Genomic DNA, 26036 nt, shown 5'->3' on the forward strand with positions numbered 1-26036 from the left:
ATCTCCCCCGCCTGTGTTAAGTGGTGATCACGATGGCATTAGAGATGATCACATCATATTATTTAAACATGATTTTAAATAGCCGTAACAATGGCCAAGCTCCATCTGCAGACCTTGACCACTGCCCAGCAAAGGGCAGTTGGTTGGCTTACACGATGAGAGCATTGCTGGCACGCAGCCTTGTCCGTCATCCTTGCTTGCTGGAACTCAGCAGCGAGTCTCTCTGAAGGTGACACAGGCTTTGGTGGGTGGGGTGTGGAGGACGGCCTGCTGCACCGCTGGAGGTGGGGCGGAGAGGAGCCCGTTACCAGGGAAGTTTAGGGGCATATGGAAGCAGTGACCCCTTCTGGCCAACCGAGGAATGACATAAATTTGCTAGCAAGGGATGACAGGTGGAGAGATGAACAGCCAGGAAGGTCATGGGGGGAAGAACGGACTAATGAGAATATCTATGATGACTCCTCTCTTCAGTTATTCCCTAAGCAACTGTGTCATCCTATGCCAGTCATCAGAGGGAGGCAGCATAAACATGTGTGTCCAGGGAGGATGTGAGCATGACAATGAACCTTGGCCACTCTCATCTGGAAAGGGCTAGAAGGGAATGGGGTAGTGAGGACCAGCTGTGGAAACCTCAGGGACAATGGGACACGCATCTGAGAATTTTGGAGGTGGCCGATGCTCCTGGTACTGTGAGGCTTGGGGTGCTGGAGGTCAGCAGCCACCCCTCCTCGAGCTGTCTGCCAGGGATTCCTGGAAACAGTTTCCACCACCTTTGAAGAGGTGGGCCATCCTGGAGGCTGGTGTGAAACAGAGTCCTCTCCCTGTTCTGTCCTACAGTGGGACAGAACAGACTCAGGCTCAGCTCTTCTCAGTTGCTGACCTGCTCTGTGGTCAAAGACGGTAGCCCCTCCCAGCTTGGATGTGCTCCCCTGCAAAGCAAAGCAAAGCAAAGCAAAGCAAAGCATGTAGCCCTGCCCAGCTTAGATGTGCTCCCCTGCAAAGTGGGCAGGGTATAGGCTTTGTGGAGAAGACCCGTTGATATTATGGTTTCCAAAGGGCCTGACAGTAGGTGCTCATTATGACTCCCTTGCTAGTCCCGTAGGCCGGTCATTTCAGAGTGTTCTTCAAGCCCCCCATGCCTCCCTGCCTTTGCACACACCATTCCTTCTTCTTGGACAACCTCTCTGTTCCTGGCCCATCTGGTCCACCTGGTCTACTTGGGCACATTCAACTTATTCTTCAGGGCTTGATTCAAGACCTTCCTGGATTGCTGCCCTGATGCCCAGGCAGAGTTAACCACTTCCTCATCTATGCTCCTCTAACGTTGTAGCTATACCAAGTACACTGTGGTACTTACTTATTTGCATAATAACATCATTGCATTCTAAAAATGACAGCAGCTATGAATTGTTGGGCACTTTCTGTCTGCCAAGCACTGAATGGTGAGCGTGCTATGGATGATCTCATTTCAGTCTCACAGTAGTCAGTGAAGGAGGTGCAATTATTATCCTGTTTAAGGATATACTAAAAGGAGGTCTTGGAGAGGATAGGTCACTCACCCAGCATCACACAGCTGCAGTGGTCCTCCACAAAAGGGCTTGATTTGGGGCATTTGCCAATTTCCATAGTGTAAATATTCCAAGGATGATAATTTTAAACTACTGATGCTTTGATGATGGGCTTGTAATATTCCTGAAAATTTAGCCATAGGCTCTCATGAGCTGGTATGAACCGGCATGAACTGGTTGCAACGTGTCACTGTGACAGCTCTCTCCATCTCCAGGAACTACAGCTGCTCAGGAGCAGGGACTAGATTTTAATAACTCATGACCCCCAGTGCCCTGCACAGTGACTGGAGCTTAGTAGCTGCTAAGTTAATGCTGGTGACACGAGATGGATTTCAGAGCATAGAGGGCAGGGGCAGAGGCTGCCTGGATGAGCACCCCAACAGGACAATGCCTTTCTCCTCCTCTGAGTGGATGTTGTCTGACAGACTCACATTTCAAACTTAGCGCAGGTGCAGTGGATTGTCAGGGGTAGCAGAGGCCTCTGGGCTAGGAACAGATGCCACATCTGGGCATCTGACTGGTGAAGCTTGTGGAGAGTGGGAAACCAGGAGAGGTTCAGCCTCCAGCCTCAGGTCCTGGCTCCCGCCATCCTTCCAGGGCCTGATTCTCCCGGGACAAGTAGAGCGGCTGCTGCATGCCAGGCTGTCATCCTGGTCAGGCCAGGTCAAAACCAAGGCAGGGTCCTCTTTGAATGTATGTGTTTGTGTGTGTGTGCACATGCGGGGGTTGGAGGAGCACGTGGGAAAACCGTGTGAGTGTGTGTGTGTGTGAATGAGAAACTTTTATCTCCACAATAATAAGGGTGTGAGATTCTCTTTTATCTGGCTGAGGCCAGAACAAGGCACTCATAGTTAGCCATAGAGACACTAACTAGAGTGTTAATGCATGCCTGAACAGGGCCAGAACCAGGAGGGAAGTGCCAGGAGAAGAGACATCCAGAGGTCACTCACGTACCCATAATGGGCAGTCTGTACACAAGGGGTCTGGAGCAGTGAGAAGATGAACCTGCCAAGGCCCAGAACTGTTCCTGGAGCCAGGTGAGAAATGCTGGGTCAGTGAATGTCAGCATTGGCTGCAACAGCGATTCCGAAACTCGAGTGCTCATCAATGTCAGCGAGGGTAACCTGCACAGTCTCACAGGTCCACCCAAACGCAGAAAGACCCTGCACTCAGAAAGACCCCCACACTCAGAGAGACCCTCACACTCAGAGAGACCCCCACACTCAGCGAGACCCCCACACTCAGAGAGACCCCCACACTCAGAAAGACCCCCACACTCAGAGAGACCCCCACACTCAGAGAGACCCCCACACTCAGAAAGACCCCCACACTCAGAGAGACCCCCACACTCAGAGAGACCCTCACACTCAGAAAGACCCCCACACTCAGAGAGACCCTCACACTCAGAGAGACCCCCACACTCAGCGAGACCCCCACACTCAGAGAGACCCCCACACTCAGAAAGACCCCCACACTCAGAGAGACCCCCACACTCAGAGAGACCCCCACACTCAGAAAGACCCCCACACTCAGAAAGACCTCCACACTCAGTGAGACCCCCACACTCAGAGAGATCCCCACACTCAGAGAGACCCCACACTCAGAAAGACCCCCACACTCAGAGAGACCGTTACACTCAGCGAGACCCCCACACTCAGAGAGACCCCCACACTCAGCGAGACCCCCACACTCAGAAAGACCCCCACACTCAGCGAGATCCCCACACTCAGAGAGACCCCCACACTCAGAGAGAACCCCACACTCAGAAAGACACTCGTGCTCAGAAAGACCCCCACATTCAGAGGGACCCCCACACTCAGAGAGATCCCCACACTCAGAGAGACCCCCACACTCAGAAAGACCCCACACACAGAAGGCTTTAGTGGTCTGCTGTTGCCGTCCTGAGATTCTTAATATTTTTTGAATAAGGGGCGCCACGTTTTCATTTTGTCCTGGTCCCCACAAAGGACACAGCTGGCCCTCCCTGAGGTGCTTGTGAAAACCCACATTGCTGGGTCCCTCCCCAAGAATTTCTGACTCAGAAGTTCCCAGGTAAGAATTTTGAGAATCCTCAGAGCCAGTGGAATGGGGTAGCACCGGAGGATCCCAGCAGAGGGAAGGCTCGTCCAGACGAGCTCTGTGGCCTGGTCAGAGCTGCTGCTGCTTCCGAGTCAGAAGTCAAGAGGGTGCAAGGGGCCAGCTCAGCTCAAACCTTTACTTCTGAAAGGGCCAGAAAGCCCAAAGGCCAGCGCTGGCTTTCAATGCATGGGAAGGAATTGAGGGTGAAGGTTTGAGAATGGACACACACAACCCGAAAGAGCAGATCTCAGGAGGTGTAGGCAAATCTGGGGTGGAAAACGGAGTCTGAAATTGGCTGCTGGGTGGGCATGGTGGCTCACAACTGCAATCCCAGTGCTTTGGGAGGCGGAAGAGGGAGGATTGTTTGAGTCTAGGAGTTTGAGGCTGCAGTGAACTATGATGGCATCACTGCCCTCCAGCCTGGGGACAGAGCAAGACCCTGTCTCGAGAAAAATACTAGGACTATAAATCAAGGGAAACTGAGTCACATGAAGCAGTGTACCTGCACCTGCCCCATTCGTTCAGGAGCGAGTTGTTCAATGAGGGCTACTTGCACTCTAGAGAAAGGTTAACGCACTGTCTGTTGGATGCACTGGGCCAGCAGAATGGTGAGTGGAAGGTTTTAAGCTCCCAGGACATAAGATGGTGGAAGGCTGGAGTATCCCATAACCCTAACGGTAGGCCAGAGTGTTCTGCCTCGAGGAGGTTGTGGGACTATTTTTAGCATGTTTTCCACTACAAAATGAGTTCTCAGTGGTCTGTGTTGGAGGCTGAATCCCGCTATTTAAGAACTGTTTCTTCTGTTTAAAGGAGGGCGTTCTTAACTGGAGATTACAGACCTCTTGAGAGTCAACGGATGTGCTCCAGAAGGTCCACGTGCCCTGCGGGAATTGTTTGTGAAATTTAATGTGTGTTATAGACACATATTTTTTCCTGGGGAGAGGATCTGCAGCTTTCAGATTCTCAAAGGGTTCTGTGACCCCCTCACAAAAGGATTTATTGAAATGGTTTGTCTGAAAGGGGGATTATTCAGGAAATAGTGTCAGACTAACTGGCCAACCCTTCGAAAAAAAATAATAAAGCAGGATCCTCACCTAACTCCTTATACCCAAATACATCCCTGATGGGTCAAGGATTAACATATTAAAGAAAAATGAAGCAATAAAAGTTCCGGAAGACATTTGGGTAAATATATTTACAATGTTGGAGTTGGAAACCAGTTTCCAAAGTGGGAAACGAAAACCAGAAACCACACAGGAAAAGAATGATCAATCTAGTTCAGAAAAATGAAAGCATCAATGTGGGTAAAATCAAGACAAAAGACTATTGAGGTCAAAAGACAAGGGGTGAACAGGAAGTCATATTTATAGCACCAATCATAGATGAGAAGTCAATTTATTAAGTTACGAAGCATTTAGGTAACCTGTAAGAAAAAAATTAAAATAACTAAATATAAAGATGTACCTACAATGTGGGTAGGCAGTGAACACTGAAAGAAAGAGAGCCAATGAAAAGATTAAAGAAATGTGAATGGATGCCAAAAATTGTATTACCATTTTTTAACCTCACAGATTGGCCAAAATTTATATTGACAGTGTTTTATTATATGGATGTTTTATATTTTATTTAGTCTTGCATTTGCTATTTGGATTGCATCTGATTCTCAGGTATTAGAAACAATGTTGTCAAGAACAATTTTGTAGTTAAATCCATCATGATTTACTTAAATGCTTGAAGGATCACTAACATTTAGCATCACATAGCTGATCTTGTCCCTTCCAAACGGATCAGAGTATCCAGGCTGGAGCCAGGGTCATCGCACAGTGTTGTAGCCCTCCTGGGAATGGTAGCCCTGGATGTCGAGATGGAAAATGTGGTAAATTATATTCAGTGAGTGTCCATTATGTGCAAAGTGTGTGCTGGGTACTTTTGAAAAATTTTATTTTATTTAAGACAGAGTCTCACTTTGTCACCCAGGGCGGAGTGCAGTGGCATGATCTCGGCTCACTGCAACCTCCACCTCCCAGATTCAAGCGATTCTCATGCCTCAGCCTCCCGAGTAGCTAGAATTACAGGCATGCGCCACCACGCCTGGCTAATTTTCTTGTATTTTTAGAAGAGACGGGGTTTTACCGTGTCGGCCAAGCTGATCTCGAACTTCTGATCTCAAGTGATCTGCCCGCCTCCGCCTCCCAGAGTGCTGGGATTACAGGAGTGAACCACTGCTCCTGGCCCGGTACTTTTGAATATATTAGCCATCTCACTTCACAACAAGAAGAAATCAAGCCAGCATTTTTTCCCCATTGTACAGATGCAAAAACAAGATCAGAAAGGTTTAGTAATTTCCCCCAGACTGCACAGCGAGGTAAGACGCAGGCCACTCTGGCCGAAAGCCGGTGTTCTTCTCGCCTCGCCAGCCGTCTGCTGAGAGCAGCAGCAGGTAGTTGGCGTTGTACTTCTGGAGGGTGGGGAGACTAGGAGGGAAGAAAGTCACTGCCAGGGAGGCGGAAGGACCCCCAAAGACAATTTTGTCCCTATTTACAATTTTTCCCAAAGGTTGTCCCTGTCCCCTGGGTGCCCTGATGTGTTTTCTTCAAGGGAACATTCTGTGTGGGAGGCTCAGAGGTTGTCTCTGCGAGTTTGTACAAGGAATGGATGATAAATAGCAGTGGGCCTTGCTCTACCTCCCTGTGCCTTGTGACTTTTTAGGTGCATGTAGATGGGCCACCCAGGTTGACTCGAAGCTTTCAATACCCATGTGTGCATGCAAGCTTTCATAGAGCTCAGCGACGGAAAAGATGTTTCTCCATTCCCTCTGGTCCCAGGCAATTCAAAACCTTTCTCATCTGATTGCTCTTCTTAACCCTTCTAATTGCTGTTACTTTGCTGTTCTTCCCCCGCTAAGCCAGCCGACTCATCGTCCCTACCTTCATACTCCACCAGACCAGTCCCCACACCAGGTCACCCAATTAAGTAACCGTGTTCAGGTGAAAGTCTTCACAAACCGAGCGCAGGTACCGTGTTACCTTTTAAACACATTCTGAAGACCTAACGCTGTCAGAAGGAGTCTGGGAGCTCAGAGTTGATTTTCTAAGAGGAGCCTCTACTCTTAAACCATACCGTGTCTCCAGGGCTATAGCCAGAGGAGATGAACTGTGATTCTGAGAAAGCAGAACTATGAACCAGTGTAAGCAGAGAGAGGAACCGTCTGGCCCTGTTAGTGGCAGATACGAAGTGTCCTTACTCTGCTATTACTCAAAGGTGGTTACCAGTTAAAATTATCCCCCAATAGTTGGCTATTTCTTTTCTTTTCTTTTTCTTTTTTTTTTTGAGACAGAATTTCACTATGTTGGCCTCCGAGTTGAGGCCAGGCTGGTCTCAAACTCCTGTGCCTCAGGATCAAAGGCCTCAAGTGATCTGCCCTCCTCGGCTTCCCAAAGTGCTGGTATTACAGGCATGAGCCACTGCGCCCAGTCTTATTTTTTTGTATTTTTAATAGAGACAGGGCTTCACCATGTTGTCCAGGCTGGTCTCAAACTCCTGACCTCAAGTGATCCAACCTCCTTGGCCTCCCAAAGTGCTAGGATTACAGGCGTGAGCCACCACGCCCGCCTCATAGTTGGCTTTCTAAAGACATGAAAACACAGTGAGAGATAGTGTAGAAAGTATCAAATGACTTTTTAAAATGTACAGATTCTTTGACCCCCCCGCCCCCCGCACAATTTCGCTCCTACAAATTTATCTTAAGGAAAGACTCCTATTTGTACAAAGATCTATGTACAATATGTTCTTCTCAGAATCTTCTATAGTATTGGAGAAATGGAAACCAACCAGTTGTTCAATAAAAGGGACTGACCAAGAAAATGAATGTGGCTATTAAAAGCCATGTTGTAAGAAAGATAGTGATGTGGCAGAATGGTCATAATGGACTAGGATCGGGGAAGGGGGCATGAATGATAGGGAAAGCAGGCTAGAAAATAGTATGTACAATGGTACGTGCGTTTATAAAGAAAAAAGACTGGGAGGAGAGAGAAAGAAGGCTAGAAATCTTTGTAGCAAAAATGTTAAAGAGCTTTTCTCCAGGGTAGAGAATTATGAGCAATTTTTCTTTTTCTTGTGCTTTTTGGTTTTCCACTTTTGCTACATTGAGCTCCTTTGTAATTAGGAAAACCATGTTTTTAAAAGAGGTGGTTTTGTTACAGGTCCTTTGGTTCAGGATTCTGTAGTTGCCATGGGCTGTGGTGAGAGCCTGGAGGTGTCTGCTCAGGGAAGAGCAGCTGCCAGGTGGGGTCCGGGATGCAGGTGGCTATGCAAGCGGCTCAGCTTGTAGGAGAGTTGAGCTTGGCTCATGGATTCTCCTCCCATGATCGCTTTTCCCACTTCCCCGCCTCCGCCCCCCACTTCCCTGCACCGATCCCACAGGGGACAATCAGTATCCCAAATACCCAGCCTGTTAGACATAGTGTCTGATCGAAGATCGAGTTCCTCGGATTAATGCTGGGTTGAAAAATGACCCATAAGTCCCCAGAGACGGAGCAGAGCTGGAGTGGAGCTTTGAATTTATAACCCAGCCTCCCAGCGCTGGGCCTGGACACCACACAATTTTGACAGATGATTCTCATGAGAAACTTTCAGTTTCCATTCGATTATGGGCCCATAAACACAGATTGCAATTGAGCAGAGTTAGGGCTCTGCCTGGATTGGACCTGCCAGGGCTCAGGGAGCCTTACTGGATGGCTCTGGCCTGCCTGTCACCTGCTGGTTCTGAGCTGCTGCCTGCAGCTATGCATGTGTTGAGATGTGGCTGTTGGATGTATCCACATGCATCTCTTATGTGGGCATCTGCCTCTCCCATTAGCCTGGACAGGGATGTGTCTTTCCAATGGATCATCCAGTCGTACCATCTTTGGGTGGTAGTTGTGCCTGCTGGTTACAGGAGGTTTCAGCTAACTCTGGTTTAGGGTTGACCATCTTGCTTTTACTTTTTCACTCACTCACTCACTCATTCATTCACCATTTGCCATTACTGAGCAGCTCTCATGTGTCAGAATACGGACTTAGTAACACCAGGCAGACTCAGGGATACCAAGAATAAAGTCTCACTGCTAGCGTCAGAGGAGTCACACTTAAGATAGTGTCACATATGCATTAATTTAGAAAAACGTTCAGGGAGCTAAGAGAACACAGAGGATGAACCCCTAGGCAGGAGGGAGAAGCCAGCCTGGGCTACCAGGAAGGGAGGCTGTTCACTCAATTCATCTCAACAAGTGTCTGGAGCAGCTGCACTGGGCTAGACCCCCAGAGGATTAGATATAGACAGTGCAGTGGCATAGGCTAGACCCCCAGAGGATTAGAGACAGTGCAGTGGCATAGGCTAGATCCCCTGAGGGTTAGACAGAAATGGTGCAGTGACGTTGTTCCTACCTCCATATTGCTTACCATTGTCGAGTATTTCTTCCAGCATTCCAGGGTAAGATTGCTTCTTGCTCACTCTCCCTGCGGGGAAAATATTAGCAGCTGCTTCAGGACCCTTGAGCACAGGGACAAGACAAACCGATAGCAGAGGGACACCTGCGGGGTCTGGAGCCTTCAGCTGGAATGAATTCAACAAATATTTACTCGCCTTATGCCAGGCACTCTTCAAAGCACTGGGCAAGCAGAAAAGCCAAAGAGGCAAAGTCCACATTCCGCTGGGGAGAAAGAGAGAGAGACCATCGCCGAAGGCGCACATGCGTAGGTAAGGGGTCAGGTCCACGTTCCACTGGGGAGAAAGAGAGAGAGACCATCGCCGAAGGCGCACGTGCGTAGGTAACGGGTCAAGTGCAGAGAAGCGCAAGGAAGAGACTTCCGTCAGAGAACAGCTGAGAGAGGACGGAGGGCAAGGCTATGTTTATACACAGGCAGAAACGACAGCAGCTTGGATTGTGGTGGCAACGGAGGAAGTGCCTGGAGGGGACCGGACTGTAGATGCATTTTGAAAGTAGAGCTTTCAGAGCGAGGGGTGTGGGAGACAGAGAGGAGTGGAGGATGATTGCAGGGGTTTCGGCTTGAGAACTGGGGAGCGAGCTGCTGTTTATTGAGGTGGAGAAAACTGGGAGAGGAACAGGTTTGGGGGAAGCCAAACCTGTTATCCCATAACTGTGGCACTTGATGGCTGTCCTAGGAGACTCTCACATGCCGCCCCCCACACCCCCACCTCATAGTTCCTGACTGGTGCTGTGATGTGCCCTGTCTTTTCGTGACCCCTGCATCGGCCTTTCTTCCTTGGCTGATGCACCATTTGCACTGCCCTCTGTGCTGCAAATGTAGCGGCCAGGCTTTTTGCACACCTTTTTGCTCAGGCCCAGGTGCTGCTGGGAGAAAATGCCTGTTCTTCCAGGGTTCCCCGCCTAATGTAAGCCATAGCATGCTGCCGCTCAGAGCCCCGGGTGACCTTCCCGTCCTGGGCACAGGAGTCAGGCGATTCAGCACCAGCCCTGGGCCCTGAGGCCTGTGGATGCCGCTGCCTCTTGTGCCGTGCTGCGCGCAGTGCCGGCTCCTTGTCCATAGAAACGTCCGGGCCCACCCGTGGCTTGTGAGGCCTCCCGCCCCCGGTCTGGTTTGCACCAGCCTCTTTTGTGTACCAGCTGCTCTGGCCGCCGCTCTTTCATCCCTGCTTCTGGGAGGGCCTGGCTCCGCACCCTGCGCAAACACATCTGGACTGCTTCAGACCGCATGACAGGAACAGCTGCTGCCAGAAAGCAAAGGACACAGCGGCCCTTTTGTAATCACTGTTGATTGTCTCCAGCCGTAGGGCACTTGTGTTTTGGTCTTGGATTTAAGGACTGCCAAGATGTTTCTAGGAGCATATTATTGCCCCAGGCCTGGCCGTGCCTTCTGTGGTCCAGGTGGCAGCAGGAAAGGGTAGAGGCATTGGGACCGAGCAAAGAGGCTCCTGTAAGTGTCTGTCCTGAGGCTTCCACCTTCTAGGATAGGACAGGGCACACAAGGAGGAAGAAGGCAGCAATGTGGCTGTCACCCACCGTAGCCACTTGCTGGCGTGGCTGACACCAGCCCTGGGCCCTGAGACAGCAGCCACTTCAGGCCTTCAGGCCCAGGGCTGGTGCTGAATCTCCTGTCTCCTGTGCCCAGGACAGGAATGTCACCTTGGGCTCTGAGCTACAGTGTGCTGTGACTTGCGATAGACGGGGTCTGGTGGCTTCCATGGTCTCCTGTTGACTCCACCTGCCAGTGTCTGCATCTCTTTGCCTGAGGGCTTTTTCTAAAGCTGTAAAAGTTTGCTTTGTCAGAAGAGGGGAAATGAATACCCCCCACCAGAGCAGCCCTTAGCTAGTGGCTGAGGGGACTGGGTGTATAAATACCCCAGCTACCTTGCCCTCAGCAGGGAGGACTTGGAGGCATCTGTTCTACAGGTCACCAGAGGACCCCGGAGGATTAAGCTCCAACTGCCAGCATGGGTGCTGGCTTGATCCCCTGCTCCTCCTCCTCCCCTGCTGCCTGTCCTCCTTGTGTACCCTCCTGCCTCCCTGGCAGTGGTCCTGTATCTCCTAAAGGTACACAGGATCCTCCTCTCAGGACCTGCTTTTGGGCGAACCCGAACTAAGACCAGTGACAGCAAAGGTCTATGGATTTAGGGATTGTTTTTAGGGCAGTTCAAACAGGTACCAAGAACCTGTGGGATGAACACATTAAAAGTGGAACTGCTCAATAGTTTTACTTAGAATCAGCTTTGAATGTACCTCAAGTTCAGAAAAAGTGCACAAAATCAGCCCTTTATAAGAAGCAACCCCACTGTCACTGAAGGAAGGGGTTCCTCTGTCTCTTTCATCTGCCTTCATACAGGAACATTTTAGACCATTTAAACCTCCATATTCCCGAGTCAGAGATTTGGGCTGAACCTAGGAAGCTATTTTGACATCATATAGGACTATACTGAGACAAAGTCTAAGGGAAAAGTGGAGAGGTCCGTCCGGAGGCTTAGCCTCAGTGTGGTATGTGGACATGGTTCCTTCATTGGCTGCTGTCACTGGTGAAGTGGAATTCTGGGGTCCAGAATTCTTTAGCTTCACAATTCAGCCAGTGGGATTATTTTCTGGGTAATCATGACATCAGCCACGGTTCATAGAATCAGGAAGGTCAATCTTTTTTTTTTTTTTTAGATGGAGTCTCGCTCTGTTGCCCAGGCTGGAGTGCAGTGGCGCAATCTCGGCTCACTGCAACCATTGCCTCCTGGGTTCAAGTGATTCTCCTGCCTCAGCCTCCCAAGTAGCTGGGATTACCGGCATGCACCACCATGCCTGGCTAATTTTTGTATTTTTAGTAAAGATGGGGTTTCACCATTTTGGTCAGGCTGGTCTCGAACTCCTGACATTGTGATCTGCCCAGCTCCTGATCTGCCCACCTCAGCCTCCCAAAAGTGCTGGGATTACCTGCATGAGCGTCCGTGCCTGGCCTTCTTTTTTCTCTGAGATGGAGTCTCACTTTATTGCCCAGGCTGGAATGCAGTGACACAATCTCAGCTCACTGCAACCTCTGTCTCTCAGGTTCAAGTGATTCTCCTGCCTCACCCAAGTAGCTGGGACTACAGGTGCCTGCCACTACACCCGGCTAATTTTTTGTATTTTTAGTAGAGATAGGGTTTCACCATGTTGGCCAGGCTAGTCTTGATCTCCTGATCTCGTGATTCACCACCCCATCGGCCTCCCAAAGTGCTGGGATTACAGGCATGAACCACCGTGCCCAGCCAGGAAGGTCAATCTTTTCGCTGACAGCACGGGAGTCACACCGCAGTGACTTAATTGCCACCTGTACCTTACCCACTCCCCCAAACTCACCCTGTACTCATGTTCCTGGATGAACTAGCTTTGCAAATATCAGCCGTGTGTTTCCATCCTGAAAGCCCATCCTCTGCATCCTTTATGGAGCTGACCTGAAATGGCCAACATGGAGGACCGGCCCCTTCTGGATCAGCTGAATTTCAAATCAACATGATTTGAAAGAGCCGAGAGTCAGCACACACATGATCTCTCATCAGCCGCTGGCTGGAAAGACACATAATAAAGGATTTGGCAGAGCTTCTGATACCGCCGGCTTTGCGACCTTGTGAGGCTTGGGAGAGGAGCCTGGTTCTCATTTGAACAGATGGGCCTGTTTGCAAATACTTCCTCTGATACCCGAGAACACACAACATCCTGTCTGAGGTGGGTGGTTGTGACTGAAGAGACCAAACAGACCTCAAAGAAACACCTGCCACAGAAGTGGCAGCTCTGACTGTGGAGCCGAGAAAGCTTTGGCATTGCTGCCTCCCTGTCTAAGGGTGAAATTCTACTTTTATATATATATATATATATCTACTTTAAGTTCTAGGGTACATGTGCACAATGTGCAGGTTTGTTACATAGGTATACATGTGCCATGTTGGTTTGCTGCACCCATTAACTCGTCATTTACATTAGATATTTCTTAAGGGTGGAATTTTTTTAACAAGCAGGCCAGAGTAAGGTTCTGAGAGTAAGAGGCAGAGCCAGCCTCCCTGCTGTCCTGCCTGAGAAGCTGGGGGCTGAGGTCTGATGGAGGAAGACAGGACAGAGAGGCGCAGGATGTCCAAGTATCCTTTTGGATGTATCACAGCGGTGCCTGGTACTGGGCAGGTGCAGACCATTTCTCCAAGGGCTGATGCTATTCTGAGAAGGTATCTTGCCCACCCAAGCTATCTCTTGGTCCCAGCCTTGTCCAATTTTCTTCCCAATAACCAGCAGCCAACACCGTGCCCTCTTTGCAGTGAGACTGTACTGCCGTTGGAGAGAGAGCCCTGTAGGCAATGCAGAGTATTCCCAGGGTCACTCCCAAACATTCATTCAAGCATGGCACTAGGCCAGGGCTCTGCAGAGAGAGATACCCTGAGACTTCTGTTACCCTCTGGGACGAGAGTGACAGATACCAGTCAAGGATCTCACCAATTCATCTCCCGTGCCCCAAGCAGATGTAATTCATGATATTCCTCTGTTCAACTGGGACACAGCCTCAGAATCCTTCATACTCCAATCCAGCAGGCAGCCACGAATGCCGAGATCCAGAGCTGAGATGCAACATGCTTTCCACATCTTCCCTGGGGACTTACAGTTTAAAACGGATTCCCTGACACCAATAACCATGCAGCAGATATGCAGATACCTCGATAAGAAAGGTCTTTGTGATTTATAATAGCAGATATAATCATTTACCCTGCCTAAAAGCTAAGGGTTTTTACCACACTGTGAGGTTTTGAAGCAGAGTATCACATGATTCGTGTTCCTGAATTTGACACTGGGGAATCCTCATCTGAGTTGAGGAGGATATAGCAATCTTCATTAGCCACTCTCAGGGGGTCTCTGCCCAGGATACAGGATCTGGACAGAGAACAAAGCAAAGAGGACCGATGTCTCCATCCTCGGTAGCATCTCTCCAATCTGCTCCTACCCCTCTGGCTCTCCTAAGCTCCCCTCAAGTAGGTGATCAGGTAAATTATCCTCTAAACTAGGAAAGGTACTATTAATAATTACATCACAATAACAGGTAAACCGGGAGGTGCCTCAGGCAAACAGGAAAGTAGGATCCCCATGCCCACAGGCCCTCTACTTTTGTATGGGGAGGTGCATCTGTGTATGCCGGATGTGTGTGTAGGGGTGGGTGTGATTTGGTGGGTGTGCTATAGGGTGCTGAGCAAAAGCACATCCTTCTCCTGCCTAGGGATCAGTCCCTTCCTCAGCCCTGTGTCCCCTCTGGCTTCGCCTGCCAAGGCTCTATCAGGTGTGAGAGTACGGATCGATGGAGCTCCTGGCTGAGCTGATGAGGCTCCCAGGGACTAGAGCAATTAATTAAACCTCTTCCCAGCTCTCAGCACAAGCCCCATGCCTCTGCCAGAGCCTTTTAACTGCCACTGGAATGGGTAGCTCTTAAAATCAACGTCCTTCTCTTAAAATCAACATCTTGCTCAGCAGTGCTAGGAGAGGGAGGCTGGAGAAGGCATGGAGCTGGCCTGTCCAGCAGTCCCCACCTCCCATTTGGGGCAGGTCCCAGGAAATGCTTCCTTCCAATAGCTTCTTCCCTGCTGTGCCCACTTTGGGAGTTTTTGCAGCTATGAGATTGTTGACAAAATGCAAATAGTCACACATGGGAGACGCTTCTGAGATCTTAGAGCCCAGCTGAAGATCCCTGAGGGAAAGGGGCTTTCTGGACACCCAGGTTTCCTGGGAGGGGAAGGATGTTCCAGCTCTGGTCTTGGCCGATATCACCATGGATGAACGAGACCCAGATCTAGCTGCTACAGGCGCTGTGGGGCATGGGACAGAGGACGCACACAGCACTGGCTGTGGAGTCCTGTTGTGAGCATCCCTGTTGAAAGAAGTAGGCAGGAGACTCTCAGGACCAAACAGATAGAGCCCAAATAACCTGGAAATAAATTGCATGAAGAGCCCTGGGCCAGGCCTTCAGGAGCCAGGGCCCAGGGGAATCGGGCTGTCCAGAGCAGCCTCTGTGAGAGCTGCTGGGGATGCAATGGTCTTAAAGCTGCCTCTTGACTCTGAGATTCCAGACTTTGATTCTGCAATGGACTCAAACCCAGCATCCAGTGCGGAACAATAGCTGTGCTCTTGCCCTCCCCGACCCCACAGAGGGAGGCAGTGGCACAGTTCTGTCCACACAGCCAATAACGCGAAAATCACCTCTATTTGGAATGCATTAGGATTCCAATTTACAACAAATTTTCTTTCCTAAACTCGCTTGGCTTTGCAGACATGTGTCTCTGACAGCAGAACGAGGGCAGGGCCCCTGTGTGCCAGGCCAGAAAGAGGGACCTGGCAAGGAGTCCTGAATTTTCAGGTGAAAAATCTGCTTTAGGCAAACTGGGAATGAATGCTGATGTAACTTGGCGTGTATGTGTGTGCGTGTGCACGTGTGTGATGAAGGGTCTGTGTGTATTGCGGGAGGCAGAGATCCTGGAGACCCTGTCTAGTGACAGTAATTGCGGGTGATGATGTCTGATAATCGGATAATCATATTGATAACAACCATCATCTCCCTCACACTTGTGGTGGCCCAATGATTTCACCCATCACTTTGGTTTGTCTTGTGCTTGGGCAGGTGCACTAGGGCCCCGTCTTACAGATGAGGATGCTGAGGACCAGGGAAGCCCATTAATAAGGTCCCACTGCTGGTAAGTGACAGACTAGGATTGGAAGGCTGCTGTCTGTTTTTGGAGGCCCTATGCTTGATTGCCCCTGAATCTGACACACTTGGGTGGAGTTGGGTTAAGCTAGGCCAGCTCCCAGAAGAAGTGGGGCTTAGCCCTGATGAGGCTAAGGAAGCTGCAGTGAGGGTGGTGTCCCATGTTCCCTTCACCACCCAGGGCTGTGAATCATCGTCCAGGCCTTGGGGATGCAGGATGGGTGTTGGAACATATGACAGCTTTGCACATTTATTTGTGCTCCTGACAACATGAGCAGAGAAAGCTGCAGGCTATAGACTTGCAGTCTGAGGGTCTGGGGTAGATGTCCCAGTACTGCATCAATATGGCAGCTCTGTCTTCATTAAGGTCCTGGACAGGGGCAAGACCCAGCCTGCTAAGTGCACTGGGCTCTGGGGTCATGGCTCTCTGCCAGGGCACCTCAGGCCAAGTCAAGGCATGTGGAGGGTAGACTGGGCTGTGAGCAGCCATGCCAGGGGTGCCATCCTTGCTCCCTCTCTTTGAGAACTGCAGAATTAGCTCCTGGTGGTGGGTGGTTGAGCCCAACTGCCGCCAGCTGGATAGCAAAAGGGCAGCGGGCAGCTCTGTGGGCACCCCCCTCTTGGTGCGTGCTGAACTGTGGCAAACCCAGGTCTCTCAGGCTGGAGGAGAGCAGGCCTGCCTCCCTGTAAGAGTCCAGGGCAGCAGCTGTGGGACAGGGTGGTGTGAGGGGTTGGGAGGGGAGCTCGTAGAGAGTCAAGGAGGCAAAGGGCTGTGTCAGATCTTCTGGCCAGAAGTGACAGAAGATGCACCTCAAAATGGCTTCATGAAGACCAAAAGGGTGGGCATGTCTCTCACTGGTTCCCTTGACTGAAATACCTATGCCTGGCCAAACCTGGGGCTCGATGGTGGAATCGAGATTTGGTCTCTGGATTTCTCAGTTCTGCTTCCTTCTGCACTGGTCTCTGCTCAGGCAGTTGGGGCAAGATGGTGGCCCACAGCTCCAGCCCTGGGAAAAAGAGTGAGCTTCTCTTCCTCAACCAATAAAAGCCAAGTTTGTGCCTGACTGAAGCACATGGGCATCCATGAACCGGTCCTGTGCTCTGGGAGTCAGGAGTGGGGTCAGGTTCACATGGGATGTGATGACGATGATGTGTCCTAAAGCTCAAGAACAGGAATGAAGGCTGGGTGGCCCAAGGAACAGTCACCGACCATGAACAGGAACAGTATCAATCTGGATCGGCCTGAAAATTCTTGGATGGAGGTGTGTCCAGGAGAAGAGAGGGAGGGAAGGAGGGAGGAAGGTATGCGTGTGTGGATCAGTGAGTACTGCAGGCTCCCTTCAGAGGCAGGGAGAATTTAGCACCGAGCACCAGGGGGCAGCCACAATGAGCCTGACAGGCCCTGTTCCCAGGAGGGTGTCAGGTGTGCGTCATGGAGGTGTTGTGCACACCTGAGTGTGTGTGCAGGCGAAAGGGTGAACTTGCTCCCTGGAAACACCACCCCCAGACCTTCCCGAACCCCATCCACAATAACCAATATTTCTCTAGTGCAGTGGACACAAGGCTTTCCACATCTCAGTCTCCCTGGGCAGCAAGTGAGGCTGATACCATTGGGATCTCCGTTTTAAGAGGTGAGGCAGGGCCGGTCAGCACTCGCTGCAGGTGAGTGGGCTGCCTTGGCTGCCTGGGTTGGATTCTGGGCTCTGCTATTTACTAGCTGTGTGACCTTCAGATCACTTGCTCAACCTCCTTGTGCCTCAGTTTCCCCATTTGTAAGAGGAGCTGATAGCACTTTCCACACCATGTGGTGAGGGTGAGATAAGTTGGTGTGTGTGACCTGCTGAGAAGGCTGTTTTATGTGTTGCAGGAAAAGAGACCCGGGCCGCGTATCAGCCTTTTGGGCTCAATCTCGTGGCTGAACCACTGCTTTCCACAGTCAGGTGCTGTGCAGCTCTGAATAGACCTTTCCAGTGGAAGGCTCTAGGGCTCTCCTGTGGATGTTCCTTCCTGCAACCTGGAGGGCAAGCAAGTCAGAGGTCCTTTGGGGCCAGTGGGCCGGTGCTGAGCAGGTGAGGCTGCTCTAATGGTTATTAAACATCCCAGCTGGTGCTGCGCGTCTAAGTGTGGCTGAGTGTGGGACCCACGAGGCCCTTCTCCCATGATTTCAGCCTGGTCTAAGGGCTCTGGGGGAGTGAGAGCTGAGGTTCAGGCATCTCTTCCTTCAAACGGATATATGGAATAATGCGGAAGATGGTGGCGTGAGCCAATGGCATGAAGGAGCCAGGTGGAAGGAAGTTGGACTGTTTGCCTGCTGGGGAAAGGAAAGGACACTGCCGTACCCTGCTGCTGAAAGTGGGGTCCACGGGCCAGCAGCACTGTCACCACCTGGAAACCCTGTAGGAAATGCAGAACCTCAGACCGACCCCAGATTTAGGGTATCAGAACCTGCTTTTTCAAAAAATTGTTAATGAGACAGGGTCTGGCTCTGTCGCCCAGGCTAGACTGCAGCAGCGTGATCTCAGCTCACTGCAACCTCTGCCTCCTGGGCTCAAGCGATTCTCCTGCCTCAGCCTCCTGAGTAGCTGAGACTACAGGTGCATGCCACCATGCCCAGCCAATTTTTTGGATTTTTAGTAGAGACAGGGTCTCACCATGTTGCCCAGGCTGGTGTCAAACTCATAGCCTCAAGCGATCCTCCATCCTCAGCTTCCCAAAGTTCTGGGATTACAGGCATAAGCCATCAGGACTGGCCAGAGTATGCTTTTTCTTTTTAATTAAATTTAATTTTTTTTGAGATGTATCACTCTGTCGCCCAGGCTGGAGTGCAGTGGCGCAATCTCAGCTCACTGCAACCTCCACTTCCTGGGTTAAGGGATTCTCCTGCCTCAGCATCCTGAGTAGCTGGGATTACAGGTGTGTACCATGACACCTGGCTAATTCTTTTTGTAGTTTTTTAATAAGATGACTTACATGCGCTAAAATGCTTGAGAAGCACAGTGTTAGTTATCAACCCCAGGGAAGGTTTCAGTTCCCCCAGTCATACTGAGCTTCTATGGGGAGTTCCAATAACTAAGAGAAAGAGCCTCTGACACAAGTCAGTGGGCAAAGCTCTAGACTTCATTTCTAGCACTGTGCTGCCCAATATGGCAGCCATGGGCCATGTGTGGCTATTAAGGTTAAATGTATATTAAAGGAGATGAAGTACAGTGAAACATTTCAGTGCTTCGGTCACACAAGTCACATTTCAAGTGCTCAGTAGTCACACGTGGCTTGTGGCTGGTATATTTGTGGCACCAATTACTGAACAATTCCCCTATCACAGAAAATTATACTGAGCAGTGTTGGTCTAGTGTCTGACAGTGTAGCCATGTGCAGAGAATGACCCAACCCCAGCTTTCCCTGAATGGAGGCTTCCCTCTTTGGTGGCAGGGGGATGGGGGTGGAGGTGGTGGATGGGCAATTGACAGTTGTGTGAAACTCAGAAGTGTGCGATTTGGGTGGGGAGGGGCACTGCAGCCCCAGGAAACAGCTGCATGAGCAAGAACATCTGGTGAAAATCAAGGCTTGAGTTAGTTCACGTGAGACACACTGGAAGGATGTTAGAGATCATTTAGCTCAAATCTCCCCCTCCCCTTCCTATCACCCATTTAATAAACCAAGACCTAGCAGTCTAAAGAAAAGTGCAGTGGCTAGAGTTGAAGTTGGGTTTTGCACTTCAAGACCAATGTTTGATGTATTCTGCTTGTGGGACAGTGAGACGAACTTTGTGCCTGCAAAGAAAGTTTCAATGAGGTAAGAGGTGCTGGAAAAGACATCACATGAGACAGCGCCATTCAGGAACCAAAGAACTTGCCTACAGCCTTGCAGGGAGGTGGCCAGAGAAATCTGGGGGAGGCACTGGGAAAGAACATTTCATGGTGGGGGCAGAAAGGGTGGGCAGCAGGGGGAAGGAGGACCTAGGCTGGGAAGGGCCCAGCTCCATCCCTGACCATTCGTCTATTAGACGACACCTGCATGGGGCAGAGGCTGGGCAATGTTTCACCAATATGCCTGGTCTCTTCCTCCTTGGTCTGCATTTCTGTGCCTCCCTATCCTTCCCCAGTTAGGTGGGTCCAGGAGACTGAACTCTGACCCACGGAATCTGGGCAGAAGAGTTGCTGCCATTTCCAGGGCTGGGCCCTAAAAGGCTCTCTCTGCCTTCTCTGGTAGCCCACCCAGATGCAGTTGATGCAGTGGAACATCCTAGAAGACTAGAAGACTACTGCGGCCTAGAAGACTACCGAGATACTGGAAAGGAGATGCCTTGTCCCCAAAAGACTGGGAGGAGTGGAACATCCCAGCTAGCTCACCTTAGGCTATTACTGCAAGAAATTAAACCTATATAGTGTTAAACCATAGAAAATTTGGGGGATGTTTGTTATAGCAGCTAGTCTACCCTGGCTAATACACTGCATGTGGGGTGTGCTCTAAAATTTCCATCTCTTCACCATACCCCATAGTCTTTGAAAGATATTTGTAGGTCACTGAAGAGGCCATTCTTTTCCCTTCCCTCCCTCTGTTTCTCTGTTCTCAATTCTTCCTGTCTAGGAGTTCTGTAGTCACCTCCAATTGGCCCTTCAGGTTCCCCAATCCAGAAGCAGTTCCTATGAAGGCAGCCCCAGGTTATTGCCATATTCATGGGGTTATCAGGGTTATGGCAGGTCCTAGGACAGAGGAAGTCCCTGCCCATCACTTCCTCCAGGAAGCCTTCCCTGCACTTTTGGGTTACAAATCATCCTGTGCATTCCCATAGAATATTGTCAGTGATGCCCACATTCTTTGTGGCCTGCTGTATGGTAACATATACACTCAGTACTCAGTTGTGGTTTACTTGTCTTACTTGTCACTCTTCTGTGGGATCCTAAAGAATTCCATCACTTCTACTGTGAAGCAGCAAGAGCCAGACATGCAGATACCCACTGTGGGAGGCAGCTTCTGATATGGCCTCCGAAGAAGTACCCTCCTGAGATTCATGCCCTTGTGTCATCCTCTCTCCTCCAGTGCGATCCAGACCCACTGAGTTGCTTCTAGTGAACTGAATACAGCAACAGTTCTAGGAGATTAGGCTTTAAAAGACTGGGTTATATTCTCTCTTTCAGGCACTCTGTCTCTCATTCTCCCTCTTGCTTGATCAAGATATGCTCTTTGATGAAGTAAGTTGCCATGTTGGAGAGGCCCATGTGGTAAGGAACTGAGGGTGGCTTCTGACCACCAACCAGTAAGGAAATAAAAGTCCTGAGTCCAACAACCCATAAGGAATGGAATCCAGCCAACGATCACATAATGAGGTTTGAAGTGGATTGGCTCCAGTTGAGCCTTCAGATGAGACCTCAGCCTCAGTTCACACCTTGATTCCAGCCTCGTGAGAAACCCTGGCCAGAAGACCCAGTTAAGCCATATCTGGGTTCCTGACCCCAAAGAACTGTGAGATAATAACTGTGGGTTATTATAAGGTAATACGTTATGGGGTAATTTTTTTTTTTTTTTTTTTTTTGCAGCAATAGAAAACTAATAAACCAATGAAGAATATTTTAATGAAGGAAGGAAAATTGGTCCTCATTCAAGCAGTAAGGTAATTGGGGTTGGGTTCACGGCAATGTGGGACATGGTAGAGAACAACAACATGAAGGTGAAACTTGGGTGGGAACAGGGAGTGAACAGATGACCACCAGGGCCCTCTCAGGTGAGGTTGCCCAGTGATGGCCCTGGTGGCAGTTCCTGAAGATCCCTGGGGCCTTAGGTGGGTGACAGCTCTCCTAAGTCTCTGCTCCTGAGGCTGACAAGCCCTCACACTCCACATTCTGTCCATGCAGCTATAAATATTAAAACGTGCCAGAGGAGAGATTGCAAAATAGGGCTGTGGGCAAGATAGAGCTCTGAATTGAGGAGAAGAAATGAGAATGAATTTCTCTCTTCTGATTCCCGCTTCTGTCTGTTTATTGCAAAAGGCGCTGTGGGAGATAAGGAGCAGGCAGCTCGTGCCCTGCAGGCTGTGCAGGAGGCAGTTCCATTGAGGGTCGCATGGAGGGGCAGAGTTGGGTGCCGCCTAGTTCACGAGGCTGCCTGAGGAGTCAGAGCTCCCCACACCGTCCCAGATGCTGCTACTGAGTAGAACTCTGGGGTTCAAGCCCTGCTGGTCCCACACCAGGGAAAAAACAAAATATAAAGTAAAACAAAATAAAGTAAAATAAAAGCAAACAGAAAAAGTACTCCTGTGTGGGTAGGTGTGGGGTGGCTTTGGGGCTCCCCAGCCCAGAGTCTGAGCACTACAGCTGCCAGACAAAGTCCCCCTAGTCCCTCTCTGCTCCTCTGTCTCATACCTCGAGTCTTCCTGTCCATCGATTCTTCTCCAGAAACTTCTTTCCCATCCACTGGCTTCTTTTCCATTCCTGCCACCAGCACTCTCATCTACTCACTGTTCATGACCTCCCCAACCAATGACTTATCTTCTTTCCCTCTACGCCTCTCTAATTCATCCTACCAGCAGATTCACTTTGAGATACTGCTTTGGACATATCACTTCCCTGTTTAAAATCTTCTATTTGTCCAAACCAGGGCAGGACTTAGTCTGGAACTGTTGGTCTCACCTACAAACCCTCAGGTACCCCTTTCTACCACAACCTCTAAGCCTCACCCCTAAGCACCCACTCCTTGCACCAGTTTCCCTGTCTGCCCTCTGCCCAAATGCACCCTGATTTCTTGTCTTTTTTTTTTTTTTTTTTTTAACTCCTCTCCCAGCCTGGCAGTTCCCAACCAGCTCTTCCTCACATGTCTTCCTGTACAAGTTATATCCTCCTCCTTCAAAACTCCGGTCCAATCTTACCTCTCAGCAAATCCATCCCTGACAATTGAAATCCTAAGTGCTTTCTCTGTCCTCTGAACTCTTATATAATTTTAGCCTGTGCAATTCATTTGTTAATTAATCATGCACTGTGCTGCCTTGAGACATCATTTTTTTTTCTCCTGTAGCCTTGTGCTGATAGTTAACTCTTTGAGGGTGATTTGAAGTTTGCTTGCTTATGTTTTGGCTTCATGCCCCTTTGTGACATCCTTGGGCACAGATGCCACAGCTTTTTACTCCTTGCAGCAGCTTCCCAAGGATCCCAGCACTGAGTGAGGCTGCTTCTGGGACTGCAGAGTGTTTTTGCTGGTTTTTATTCTCTCCTTCCCTAGGTCCTGGGACACTATTCTCTCTGTTTCCCCATTTATTCATTCATTGATGTCTCCTTTTAAGGGGGCTTCTTTCATGCTTGTCCTTGAATGGTATTTCCTTGGAGTTGGTCCTGATCCCCCTGCCTTTCTCACACTCCACTCTCACCCTGAATCATCTCAGCTAAGTTCCTTCTTCCCACTGCTGCTTGCATGCTTATAGCAATCAGTGTCTCCACCCATCACTGCTTCCCTAAACTGCAGGTCTCTATTGGATCCATCAAGCTGCACATTCCACAGGAACCTCCAAACCAAGGGACCCAAACAGAACCAGCTGTTTGCAGTTGCCATTGCAAAGTACCACAAACTGGGAGACTTAAAACAAGGGATTTATTCTTTCACAGTTCTAGAAGCTGGAAATCCAAAATCGAGGTGTTGCAAGGCAGTGCTCCCTCTGAAGGCTCCGAGGGAGGATCGCTCCTTGCTCCTGGGGCTCCGGGCAATCCTTGGCGTTCCTCGGCTTGTAGCTGCATCACCTCTGCCTCCGCCTCTGTTTTCACAAGGACTTCTTCCCTGTGTGTCATTCTGTGTTTTCACACGGCCTTTTAAAGACATCAGCTTTTGAGACCCCAGATTTAGGGTCCACCGTAATCCAATATAACCTCATCTTAATTAATTAGAACTGGAAGACCTATTTCCAAATAAAGAGGTTCCGGGTGGACATGCCATTTTAGAGGGTCACCACTCATCCTGGTACACCCTTAGCTCTCCCCGTAACAAGCTTTCTTTTGGTAAATTACATTCCCCTTCCTCCCCCAGCCCAGTCACCCAGACCCAAGAAGCATGGGGCTTATGCAGATTCTCCTCTCTCCATTTCTCATCCTCTACCACAGTCGTTCCTGACACTCCTTGGCCACACCCTCCTATCCCTCGTCTCCCCTCTGACTTGCGGCGGTGGCCCCGACCTGCACAGCATAGGTCAGTGTCGGCCAATCTTCTTTTCATTATTCCCTGTCAAGAAGTCTTTTCCTAATTGCCTGCCTCTATGAACCTGCAATGCCACAGATAGACTGCATGTCTGTTTCTATGCTGTGTGTATTTTTATGCCTTTAAACATAAAGGGTAAGATTTCTGGCAGCCCCCCCAAGAACCAATTTTGCCACTTTGGGGGTGATGTCACCCCCTTCTGGAATGCATGGTGTGTGATCTCCCTCCCTCCCTCTGCTCCGGGCCCACCCCTCCTCTCACCCATGCATCTTTCCTACTTTTATAAAACACAAAAAGGAGCTTGCTCCACCTGAAACTGAGAGAACGTCAGCATTGCCCCTGAGAGAATGTCCAGACCTCTTGGGACAGCATCCTTCTGCATCCAGCGCAGCCCATGGCCCTTCCATCTGCTGCTCCAGCCACACAGAGAGCAGCTGCATTCAGGCCAATGTGCTTGGTCCCGGGACACCATCTGCCTGCACCATCCGCACCTCTTGCTTGCATGTTCAGTTTGAATTACATTTCAAGATGCAGGTTGAGAGTCACTATGACGAGAAAGTGCTCTCCTACCACCCCCAGGAGACTGGATGCCCATCCATCCCCACTCGCCACACACTCAAAGGTTAAGGGGCACTTCTTCAAAACCATGTCTCCTCAGGTAGAGCAGGTGCCTGGAGGGTGGTGCAACAGGGAGAGGAAGGGGAGGACAGAGCTATTCACCTGAGTTGGTACCCACTGAACCTGGCCAGCCTCCCACAGTGGAACTGGTAGCACTGCCATCTCTCTGCCTGGCTCAAATATCTGGAAATCACAGACTGCTTCTCACCCATCTCTGTATCTCCAGAGCCTAGCCCAATGCAGTCAGAGCCCAGTGAGTGTTTTGCTGGATGAATGAATGAATGAATGAATGATTAATGAATGGGCTTCTCTGGACTGTGTTTCAGCTGCCCAGCCACTTCACATGAACTCCACTGTTGCTCCCTGTTGCCAGGCACCTCCAAAGGCTGCCTGGTTTCTACCTGCCCATCTCCTCTGCAGACCACCTTTTCCTCCTTCGGGAGGGGTCACTATGCAGGCACCTGATCCTGCACTCCTGGTTGGCTTCTCTCTATGTTGAACTCTGCTCCTGTGGCCCTGGCCCTCCTTCTCCTCCTATTCCCTCACTCTTCATCTTCAAGCTGAGTCCCATGATGCCCTCCTGCCCCACCCCCCTTACTCACCACTATTGCCCCCGGGCTATGTGCGTGCCATCTTCAGGTGAACAGCTCTGCCCACCACCTCTTCTCTCTGTGGTACCCCCCCTCCAGGCACCCTCTCCACCTGTAAGGATGTGGTCTTTAACAAGTGCCTGTTGGCCGGGCACAGTGTCTCATGCCTGTAATCCCAGCACTTTGGGAGGCTGAGGCGGGTGGATTACCTGAGGTCAGGAGTTCAAGACCAGCCTGGCCAATATGGTGAAACCCTGTCTCTACTAAAAACACAAAAATTAGCCAGGTGTGGTGGAGCGTACCTATAATCCCAGCTACTCAGGAGGCTGAGGCAGGAGAATCACTTGAACCCAGGAGGCAGAGTTTGCAGTGAGCTGAGATCAGCCTGCAGCCGAAATCTCTTTCGAGATGGAACAATACTCCATCTAAAAGAAAAAAAAAAAAGAAAAAAAAAAGAAAAAGAAAGAAAGAGAAAGAAAGAAAGAGCCTCTTAACCTTTGACTGTGTGTGTGTGTATGTGTGTGTGTGTGTGTGTGTATGTGTGTGTGGCAGGTGGGGACAGGCAGGAAAGAAGGGAGAGTTCACAAGACCCTGGGGCTGGTCCTGGGTCTCAGTGGGGCCTTGAGGAAGAAGCAGGTGAGCTGGCTCCCCTCACCTCCCATGCAGGGAGGTGGCGGGGAGTGAGGTGGACACTTACCATTCATGTCAGACTTACAATGTACAGTCAGGCCCCCTGCTCCAGGCTTGGGTTCCTGGACAGACCATAGACTTAGCCTATATTGACACCCCGGGGAGACGGCAG

At 50.2% G+C, this 26036-nt stretch overlaps 2 long non-coding RNA genes across 7 annotated transcripts; one reads left to right on the forward strand and one right to left on the reverse strand.

Moving 5' to 3' along the window:
- Positions 1–5178: 5178 nt before the first annotated feature.
- LOC105469104 (uncharacterized) lies at positions 5179–9665 on the reverse strand. Its single transcript, XR_979811.3, has 2 exons — positions 9087–9665; positions 5179–5499 (listed from the first exon to the last, which is right to left on the reverse strand). It is a non-coding gene; the product is annotated as an uncharacterized lncRNA (long non-coding RNA).
- LOC105469103 (uncharacterized) lies at positions 9352–22061 on the forward strand. 6 transcript variants are annotated; one of them, XR_011615993.1, is made up of 5 exons: positions 9352–9384; positions 15768–15840; positions 16823–17920; positions 20061–21462; positions 21839–22061. It is a non-coding gene; the product is annotated as an uncharacterized lncRNA (long non-coding RNA). The 6 variants fall into 6 exon arrangements; XR_011615990.1 differs by having other exon boundaries at positions 15768–17920; XR_011615992.1 differs by lacking the exon at positions 9352–9384 and having other exon boundaries at positions 11888–15840.
- The last annotated feature ends 3975 nt before the right edge of the window (positions 22062–26036 follow it).

Source organism: Macaca nemestrina, chromosome 17, assembly GCF_043159975.1.
Source record: "Macaca nemestrina isolate mMacNem1 chromosome 17, mMacNem.hap1, whole genome shotgun sequence".
In the NCBI taxonomy this organism is placed as follows: Eukaryota; Metazoa; Chordata; class Mammalia; order Primates; family Cercopithecidae; genus Macaca; species Macaca nemestrina.